This window comes from Oryza sativa, chromosome 3, assembly GCF_034140825.1.
Source record: "Oryza sativa Japonica Group chromosome 3, ASM3414082v1".
NCBI classification, from domain to species: Eukaryota; Viridiplantae; Streptophyta; class Magnoliopsida; order Poales; family Poaceae; genus Oryza; species Oryza sativa.
In genome coordinates this window covers 24,920,945-24,932,451 of record NC_089037.1, presented here as the reverse complement: position 1 = coordinate 24,932,451, position 11,507 = coordinate 24,920,945, and positions in this window count along the sequence as shown.

Here is an 11,507-nt window from a genome sequence, read left to right as displayed (position 1 = left end):
CCTCCTGTGCCCTGCCTCCTGCACAGCTGCACTGCAACCCGTCCTGAAAACTCGCAGCTGCTTTTCACTGGTTCCTGCAACGCAGCAGAACTCAGACTCGTTCTCGCCTTCTCGCGCGGTCGTCTCCACTCACTGTGTAGTACATGTACCTATGTGTTTCACTTCACTTGTGGCCTAGTACTACTATTCTACGGACTCTGTACGTATGTGCGAGGAAACGGCGATCGAGAAACGGATGGCAAGCGGACAAACATGCATGTCGCTGCTGCACGACATCGAGAATGCTGCGTGCCGATCGACCAGGCTTCTCCCGAATACGTACTGCCTTTGTTTCACGGAAGAGGCAACTATTTGACCGTGCAGCTTTCGTTGAGCCACTTAATGACTCCCCCAAATTAGAGGCCAAACATGAGAGATTCTTCCTGGTTCTTTGTACACCAGATCGAAGAGCTGCAAGTATCACACTAATTAATACTAGCTGCACCACACTGTCCACAAAGGAGCCGGACAGCCAGCACCGCACTGCATGCAGCAGGCCTGGCCAGCCTAGCTTGGACCTGCGCCACACATGATGCGGTACGTGCCAAACTGCCATTTCATGTAGTAGTATCATCTAAAAATATTGAAAACGTAGCAGAGTGAAGATAGACGGACAGAGTTTCTCTCCTTAGCACTCACATACTCCAAGAGATCATGTATACTGTACACCACGCTACACCAGTAGTACATATGCATGCATGCTACAGACAACAGAGAGAGAGAGAGAGAGAGAGAGAGAGAGAGCAAATTAAAGAAGAGTACAGTCGAAAGTCTCACAGCCTTCGCGTTCTAGCTGCTGCTGGTGCGAATGGGAAAGTCTCAGCATGCACTCTTGCATGTAAAAATAGAATTTACAGGGTTGATTAAGTTCTCTTGGTACTCGGACGATCAATCAGCTGGAATGGAGAGCGTTAGATAGAAAGAGAGCTGCTCCAAAAAAACAAAGAGAGCTAGATGAGGCAAACGTGCATGCATGGATATGGTTTTGGCAGGTTGTACAACAAAATACCCAACCAATCATGGTGCTTTCCAGAAAAAAAGAATAAGAAAAAAATCAATAATCATGCATGGTGGAGACTGGAGAGAGAGAGAGAGAGAGTGGTGAAATCACTGGAGAGATCAGAAAGGCAGAGGCATCCATGCATGATTCTATTGGGCTTCCGTTGAGCTTGTCTTGTAGTATAAGTGTATCTGGTCGGTCCGGCCGTCAGGCCACACGCAAGACAAAGTGGAATTGAAGCTCAGCACCCCCACACTCCAAAAAGAAAAAAAGTGGAACCTCAGCATCCCCCACACAAAAAGAAAAAAATGAAAAGGAAGCCCTGCTGCCTGACATATATTTTGGCCTGATCCTATATAAAAGCATCTTGTAGCCCCCACATAGTACACATAAAGAAGGTTTGCTCCAGAGGTGAGGCATGTCCTTTTTCTGGAAGCAGATCCCATGCATGCACGCTCTACTGTTTAGTGTTGGACGAATGTTTGACAATGCCCTGGTTTAGTTCCCTAATTTTTTTTCAAAAATATAACGTCAAATCTTTGAACAGCATTAAATACAGATTTAAAAAACTAGTTACACAGTTAGAAGGAAAATCACGAGACGGATCTTTTAAGCCTAATTAGTTCATGATTAGCTATAAGTGCTACAGTAACCCTCATGTGCTAATGACGGATTAATTAGGCCCAAAAGATTCGTCTCACGGTTTCCAGGCGAGTCATGAAATTAGTTTTTTTATTCGTGGCCGAAAACCTCTCTCGACATCCGATCAAACACCCAGAAATTTTCTTTTCGCGAACTAAACAGGTCCAATGTTGAGCTTATCTCTGCGTGTCATATAGGAGTAGTATACTATAGTAGTAATGGCTACTGTTAATGATGATACTAGTATTAAGTCTTTATTAAATCTAGCTAGGTTGAAAACCGAAGTTTTTTCTTCATGTCTTCTTTTTTCCGAAGAAAATACTTACCATAGTTGTTTTCAATCTTCATGCTGCTACTGCTAGTACTAGTCATTGTGCTGCTACTGGTATTTGTAGGAGAGCTTTTCCCAGTCACCCTGCTGCTGTACGCCAAGTCTGCGTTGAGCCTGGCTAGATGCTCCTTTGCCGCTCTCTTGTCTCGTGCCTCCTGTGTCCTGGCATATCTCCGCTGCGTAGAGCTCCGGTGGCCTCTCTGTTTGCTCTGGCAGTATGCCCAGCCCAAAAACAAAAGGGCAATAGAGATATACGTAAATTAATTAGTGCAAGCGAGAGTTACTGCACGCGTACCATCGCTTCGAACAGTTTTACTATTTTCTCTCTCTCTACTCTCTCTCTCTCTCTCTGTGTGAGAGTGAGTGGCGCGTGAGTAGTGTACCGACCACAGAACTCCAAAACAAAGAAGGAAGCCTCATGCGTGTGGGTACATGCTTTTTTTTTCTATAAAAGATCTATCTAAGTTATGAACAAATGTATATAAAGCCTGGGCACTGGTTCTTTCCAGTAAAATTTTTTGATTGTTCAGCATGTATAATCTAAAATAAACACACACAGAGTGAGAGAGGGGGATAGTTATTGAGAACTTTTACAGTACAATGTACTACCAGTATATACTGCTAGTATAAATGATCCAATGGTGTATATTGATTCTCCTCCCCACTTAATGAGATTCGAGTACTTCCTCCATTCCATAATATAAGGCACAACCACTTTTATTAGATGTTCCATAATATAAGGCATGCATGTAAGCATGCAATTAACTATAACATCTTCTCCATTAAATTATTACTTTTTTAAATTCTCCACTCTCATGTTATCTAATCCTATTCCTATTGGATGCATGCAGTATATTTATTAGCATGATTTAAACTACGAGATGATAATAATTATTTCTTGATCTTTGGGTTAAGGATGGTTGTGCCTTATATTTTGGATTGGAGGGAGTATAAAATTCTAAGGGGCAAACCTGTCTTTGTCTTTATGTGTACACAACCGGTTTTTATGAACTTCCATGTTCATCGCTGATCTGGTACCACTACTGGAGAACCCCACATCTCTCCCGGTTCACAACCACCTTTACTCCCGGGTAGCGAACCGGGAGAAGGAATCCGGGACTAAAGATCGTAGTCTTTAGTCCCGGTTTAGATACCCGGGAGTAAAGATTCATCTTTAGTCCCGGTTGGTGTTACCGACCGGGACTAAAGATGGTAGAGCCACGTCCCCGTTGATCCCTTTTGTTTTTTTTTCATTGTTAATTTACTATTAATCCCTGTATTTTCTCCCAAATCAGGTGAGATGCATATCCCCAAATCAAACCCCAAATCAAGTAACATCCCAAATCATTCACCTCACAAATCCTAAGTTACTTATTTACACAAATCAAATACATCACAAATCCTTAAATAAATTACACACAAAATAAAACACATCACAAATCTATGAATCACAAATTCTAGAAATTATACATCTAGTGAATCACAAATCACAAAAAAAAAAGAAAACAGGAGGACTCCGGCTGTAGGCAAGAAAACGGGAGGACTCCGGCTACCGCCTGCGTGCACGGCCCCACCGGGCGCCCGCCACCGCCGGCAGCAGGCCGGCTACCCACGTCGGCCGCCGCCTGGCCCGCCGCGCGCCTGCCGCCGCCGCAGGCCGCCTGCCCGCGCCGGCCCACGCCGGCCGCCGCCGCTGCCACCTGCCCGCACCCGCCGCCGCCGCCGGCCCCCGCCGCGCGCCCGCCGCCACCGCAGGCCGCCTGCCCGCGCCCGCCGCCACCGGCCCCCACCGCCGCTCGCCGCTCGCCCGCACAGAGGGAGGAGGGGGAGTGGAGGGGAGGAGGAGGAAGGGGAGAAGGTGAGGACAAGAGGGGAGGAGAAGAGGATGAGATTGGATCAGAGGGGAGGAGAAATCGAGGGGGGCTTATCTGATGTTATCTACACTGGTGGAGAAACCATCTTTGGTCGGTCGACCAAATTTCACAATAGTCCCGGTTCTATTAAAAACCGGGACTAAAAATGATTTTTAGTCCCGGTTTAAAAAATTTTGATCTTTAGTCCACACCAACCGGGATTAAAGATGATTTTTAGTCCCGGTTCATCCCCTGTCAGATGTATGTCAGGGGGTCGAGGATCTTTAGTCCTGGTTGATACTACAAACCGGGAGTAAAGATCAATCGATCTTTAATCCCGGTTGGTATCACCAACCGGGATTAAAGATCGATTGATCTTTACTCCCGGTTGATACCGGTTGGTAGTATCAACCGGGACTAAAGATCAATCTTGAGTCCTGGTTGGAGTTATCAACCGGGAGTAAATATTTCTCTCCCACATCCGATCTGTTAAGTCCCAGACAAATATTTAGATAAGATTGGAACATCCCCTCCCTTCCTCTTCTCAGATCCAATCCTCTTCCTCCTCCCCTCCCCTTTCTTCCTCCCCTCCTCCCCTTCCTCTTCTCCTCCCCTCTCCTTCCTCCTCCTCCCCTCTACTCCGTCTTCCATCAGCCGGCCGGCAGCGGCGTGGCCGCGAAGGGGGAGGCGGCGGCAGGCAGGAGGCCGGCGGCGGCGAGCGGCGGGCGGCAGCGGCGCGCGGGGAGGCGGGCGGTTGTCGCAGGGAGGCGGGCGGCTCGGCCGCGTGCGTGGAGGCGGGCGGCGGCGCGGCGCGGCCGAGGGCGTGGAGGCGGGAGGGCGGCGGCGCGGCCGTGCGCGGGCAGGTGGGGGCGGGTAGGCGGCCGGCAACGGCCGCGGCTGCGCGCGGGCAGGCGGCGGCCGGGCACCGGCTCGTTTTTTTTTTATAATTTGTGGATGTATAATTTTTTATATTTTGTGATTCATTGCATCGCATGGATCTAAGATGTATAATTTGTATAATCTGTGATGTATTTAATTTGTGCGTAGTTTTTTAGGATTTGTAATGTAGTTGATCTGTGTGTGTAGGATTTGTGTGTATAAGTAACTTTAATATTTGGGATGTTGATTTGGGGATGTGCATCCCATTCGATTCAGGAGAAAATACATAGATTAACACTAGCCATTAGCAAAATCAACAACAAAATAAAATAAAAAAATCTCGAGGAACTGTCGCGAACTGTCGCTTCCCCTCTTTAGTCCCGGTTGGTAACACACCAACCGAGACTGAAGATTCCCCCTCTTTACTCCCGGTTGGTAACACCAACCGGGACTAAAGATCGACTAAAGATATCGATCTTTAGTCCCGGATTCATAGTCCCGGTTGGAAAACCGGGACTACAAAGGGTTCTAAACCGGAAGTAAAGAGCATTTCTCCACCAGTGCTAGGACTTAACCGATCAAAGATGGGAGATAAATATTTACTCTCGGTTGGAGTTACCAACCGGGACTAAAGATAAATCTTAACTTCCGGTTGGTACTACCAACCAGGACTAAAGATTTAAATGATCTCTACTCCCGGTTGATAGTACCATCTGGGACTAAAGTGGTAATCTTTAGTCCCGGTTGGTAGTATCAACCGGGACTAAAGATCCTCGGCCCCCTCGTAGGCTTCTGACAGGGGATGAATCTTTAGTCCCGGTTAACACCAACCGGGACTAAAGATCAATTTTTTTTAACCGGAACTAAAAACAATCTTTAGTCCCAGTTCTTATTAGAACCGGGACTATTGTGGAAATTGCTCGATCCTTCAAAGATCGTTTCTCCAGTAGTGTACTGAAGGCAAGACAAGTCCAAGAGAACCAAATCAGTACCTGATTTATTTGCCTCACGTTGTCTGTACTAGCCAACAATTTGGAGCAGAATACACTGAACTAACAAGATCGCTCGGTGCCTCGGTGTACACCAAATCAGCTCGTTGCAGTTTCTTGCCGTGGCCTGTCATGGCGCACCAGCCGGAAGGCAGGCCGCCGCGAACGCTTGGGGCCTCCGTCTAGCGTCTCTCCGGCTTCTCGTTGCTCATCAAACCGTGTAGCCGCCACGCGCGCAATAATCAAATCGCGCTCGCGACGCATGACGAGATCCAAGACCTATTACTCCCAATTGGATTAAATCTGGCGAACTACTAAAAATCCATTTTTAATTTTTTTGTTAAGTTCCTAATATGCCCTTCTATATATTAGTAATATATACTGATAGTATATTGTACCGTAAAAGTTCTCAAACGAACGATTCGTGCGGTCCGGCGCAAACGACGGCCTTAGACACTCATGGAACAACGTATGAGAAGGGATATAAAAATGTGTTAGCGTTGGAGTTGGGTTCAGGAACAAATGAACGAGGGCAACGCGACTCGGAAGCTAGCGAAGGACTTAGGGGGGAGAGGTGTTCCACCTTTTCTCTCACCCTCTCTCCCTAAATCTTGAAGACGTGGATAGAGTTGGGCTTTATGTTGTTTGTAAGGATCGTGTTTTGGGCAATCTCATTTGTGTTCTGTTGTAGACCTAGCAGCGGTCGGTCACGCTTAGCGGTCCTAAGCCCCTAACAACATCCCTTCTCGCACTGGCATGAAATAACAGATTGGTCATAATATCCATCCAAAAGAGTAAAGTACATAGTCTCTAAATTAACTTGTGCGAGTGTCTTATCTACATCTTTAAACTCTCAAAATGTATTTTTTATCTCCAAATTCATCTTATGTGTCATATATAAGAGTCCAAACAGGTTTCAATCCGCTTCATGTGCTTACATGGCATTGCCATAGTGACGCCTACGTGCCAGTGGGACTCATATATAATTCACACAGGAAAAAATAGAATTAAGATACATATTTTTCTCATTTCTCTTTTGCTTGCATGCACTAAAACGTGTATCTGGTTCACTTTCTAGAACCCAAACATGTAAGTCCAATTTGGTTGGTACGTAAAGATTGCATTAATAAAAATAAGTTGACTCATTTACGATAAAATCAGGTTAATTTAGTGGGAAAAAAACAAACTATTTTGATCAAGTTACCCAGGTGAAAAATGAGTTACAAGGTGAAGCATGTTTTCTTAAAAGTCTCATGTAAAACTTTTACACCATAATCATCTAATATTTGAATTTTATTCTTTTATTGTTGTAACGCATGCACTAGCGTACGTTGTTTACCTGTAATTGATTTGATAAGTTTCTGAGGCAGTCACGCTATCGTTTTGAGTCGGCTCCATTTGCTTTCGAAGCACAGTCAGCCTCCAAAGTGTTGCGAGGCAAACCGTAGGGGTGAAAACGGGTTGGGTTCGATCGGATCTCACATTTCCCATATCCTAACCCATATTTTATAATCTGAATCGAGTCAGACACGGATAGTGCCGAATACGGATACAAACTCGGATAATGTTGGACAAAATTACGGAACAAATACGTACAAAAATGGATACATACACTATCGGTTATGAATATTTATTTAGATATCAAGTCGAAGCAACAATCTTATATATCACATAGACAATAACCATTTAACAATTCCATACATCCATGATGCGATTATATTAGGCCACTAGGACCTTAGGAAATAAATAGGGTACAATACGTCATAGTAGAACCAATACATAGTACCAAAAAGTGCCTCAAAAAACATAATACGGGTAATATCCGTATAATTATCTGGTAATACCTGGATTTTTTACCGGATAATCCGTATCCGTCGGATACTATGTTCCCAAACCCGATCTCATATCCGCAAAAAAGACACGTATTCGGACCCGATATCCGTGAAAAGTCCCGGGTACCCGAATTTTCGACCCAAGTTCGCCCCGAAATAATGTGGCCAGGCGGGCAGGAAATACCCGGCCCGTTTTCATCCCTATGCAAACGGATAGAATAAAATTTAAAAATATAAATGTTTTTCAATATTTTGCGTTTATATACATGCGTGAAAAAGATTTTCACAAATATAGGTCCACCGCATAACGCGGGCGCGGGACTGAGGCGGTGCTGCACTTTCATTCCGTGGGACCGGCGGTCGCGCAGGACGGTCGTGTGGCACCGCCTCGCTCCCGCAGCCCGGGAGAGCGGCAGCGAGGTGGCACGTAGGCCCAAACAGTCCCGAGGCGGTCGCGCGTCGCCGCAGCCCGGGAGAGCGGCAGCGAGGTGGCACGTAGGCCGAAACAGTCCCGAGGCGGTCGCGCGTCGCCGTTGCCGCTCTCCCGGGCTGCGGGAGCGAGGCGGTGCCGCACGGCCATCCTGCGCGACCGCTAATCCTGCGGAATTGAAGTGCGGCACCGCCTCGGTCCTGCACCCCCATTATGCAGTGGAGGTATACTTGCGCAAATCTTTTTCACGCATGTATATAAACTCAAAATATTGAAAAAAAAGTTATATTTTCAAATTTTATTCCAAACGGATAGCCTTGGAATACTTTTTCGCATCAATGTTTGGTGGGGCAAGTTGTAATGCTTTCTTTTATATGTGCTATTGAAAATATAAGCATATGTAGATTCAATTCATAAATAAATCATGTCATTGAACATATAAACTAGCAGAACCACATCATACAAGCTAAACATGTAATCTAAACAGTAGAAGAGATTGAGTAGATAAATCATTATGAACACATACCGAGAGTTCTGGTTCTGCTGTGGATTATTAGGTTGACGAGGAGCAGTGTCGCACCGCAGGAACAAGGCGCAGTGTCGGATGTTATTGTTGGCGCATGCAGCTCTCGAGCATAGAGGAAGACGAGTCGTCGTGGAAGACCAGCGAGCAGTCGCGCGAGGCGCTTCCAAAAACCTTATCGTCGTCTTCTCCCAGTGCAGGATGTCGAAGGCAAAAGTTCCGGAAACCTGCTCTCCCGATCACCGGTTCACTATAACTATGATTAGGAACAGGTTGAAACTCACCTATATGGTCGGGACTTCCACCCAAGTTCACCGTCACCATCTCAATACCCTTCACGACCTGAGCCTTGAAACATGTGTTACACGCCGTTCCACCATCCTTCGTGTGGCCATAACCACCTGGTGTGCCATGTCGTAAGGGCATTCATAGTGCGTCACCCTTGTATGAGAAGCCTCAGAGTGCCATGTAGGTTAGAGCTACAAGTCCAAAATCTGAATTCTTCACGGTGCTAGTGGCTCTAGGAGTGACTTTAAATTTTATATTTCAGCTCTTTAGCCCGTTTTGTTTCTGTTCTCATATTTTCTTTAATTTGTGTGGAGATTCAAAATTTGCACTGAACACACTAGAATCCAGAAAAGAGTATAAAATCCTCCCTTCCCCCTCTCTCCCTTATCCTGATGGCCACTCCCTCTCCTCCCCTCATGCTAGCCACCCGACCGACACCTCTCCCCCAACTGGCACCTCTGCTCCCCCAGTCGACGCCCCTGACAGGCCTCCCTCATCTCCTCCCCTAGCCAATTCCCTCCCGCCGGTGCCTCTCCTCCCCACCGCCAATCCCCATGTCGACAAGGTCTTGGTGGCGTGCGTGCGGCACGGATCGAGTCTGGCTTCCCCAACCCCTCCACGAGCTTTCAATCCTCCTCCCTGCCACCGCCGCTGCCACTTTCCCCTCCGCATCTGGCAACGACCTCGAGGCTGGCCATGAAGCTTCGATGACGACTAGATTGGGACACCGGCGCGTCATGGCCACCCTGCCTTCCTTGTAGTGAGCATCCTCCAGAACATGGCGGTCATCGTCGAGCTCTCCGGAGAAGCGGGAGATGGTGACAAGGTCGGTGGCGGGCATCGGGGATGGCAATGAGCCCTGCGGCGGCGCGGAGCTGAGGGTCGCGACCGTCTTGGTAGCGGGGAGAGGGAGACAATGGCAAGCTTCTTGGCGTGGCGCGAAGCTGGGACAAGGAAGATGGGGGATGACGGGCTCCCTCTCTAGCCACCGAGACGACCATGCTTTCCTCCATCTCCCTTCTCCCTGTCCTTTCCAAGACGACACGGGCAACAATGACACGCAGCGAAGCCACGCTCTCCAGAGCATGTCTACTGCATTCTCTCCCCACGCCACCAATCCTCGAATGGGCAAAAGAATGGAGGACCATCTTTGGTCATGTGGTCTTCAATTTGGTGGGCCCACCCGCAAACGTGGCACCAAATTGCATAGAAACACCGATGTGGAGAGTTCGGGCCAAACAACAGCGTGATGCACTATGAACACCCTAAAAGACCTCCCATGGCCTCTGTACCCTGGCGACATAAAAGATCTCCCATGACCTTCACGGGACTATATGGAGCCCTGACACCCTAAGTTCTCTGCCCATGTTTGCTCTGCTTCGTGCAGAGGAGGTCATCTATTTATACCCTTAGGTCCTGGTAAGGACTCGTAGAGTTGGACCCTGTTTACATGGGACTAAAACTTTTAAATCCCTATCATATCGGATGTTTGGACACTAATTATAAATATTAAAGAGTAAAGTCTATCACCGGTCCCTAAACTTGTACCGCTGTGTCATCCCGGTCCCTAAACTCGCAAATCGACCGTTCAGGTCCTCAAACTTGTTCCATTGTGTCATCCCGGTCCCTAAACTTGCAGATCACTCGTTTAGGTCCTCCAACTTGTTCAGTTGTGTCACCCCGGTCCCTAAACTTTGATTTGAATATCATCTGGGTCAAATAGGACGGTCTAAAGACTTTATATTTAAAAATAATTCATAACTTTTCATGTGAGCTCTAATGAAGATAAACTTTATATCAAACTTGTAGCCCTCGACGCGATCTACAACTTTGTAGTTGAATTTTTTTTATTTTAAGTCATTTTTTTGTCCCAAAATGTAATTTTAAAATTAAAATTTCAAAATCTATAAACATGCAACAATATTTTGGGACCCTAAACAGTTTTAGTTCAAAAACTTTTCAACTACAAAGTTGTAGGTCGCGTCGAGGGCTACAATTTTGATATAAAGTTTGTCTTCATTAGAGTTCACGTGAAAAAGTTATGAATTATTTTTTGATATAAAGTTTTTAGACCGTCCTATTTAGGGACCGGGGTGACACAGCTGAACAAGTTGGAGGACCTAAACGAGTGATCTGCAAGTTTAGGGACTGGGATGACACAGTCGAACAAGTTTGAAGACCTGAATGGTCGATTTGCGAGTTTAGGGACCGGGATGACACAGTGGTACAAGTTTAAGGACCGGTGATGGACTTTACTCAATATTAAACGTAGACTATTAATAAAACCCATCCATAATCTAGGACTAATTCGCGAGATGAATCTATTGAGCCTAATTAATCCATGATTAGCCTATATGATGCTACAGTAAACATTATCTAATTATGGATTAATTAGTCTTAAAAAATTTGTCTCGCGAATTAGCTTTCGTTTATATATTTAGTTTTGTAATTAGTCTATATTTAATACTCTAAATTAGTGTCTAAATACGAAGACTAAAAGTTAAGTCACTGCATCCAAACACCACCCTAGATTTGGAATTCTCTTTGACGGTCCTGGTCAAATCTTTACGATCTTGCCAAACAAGGTCTTGTATTCCGTATCCGTTGGGACTGGTATCAGGGTTCACCGTACCGCCGATAACCGCGCGGTTACCGCGGTTACCGGGCTTACAGCGGGGTACGGTAATATAAATACTGCGGT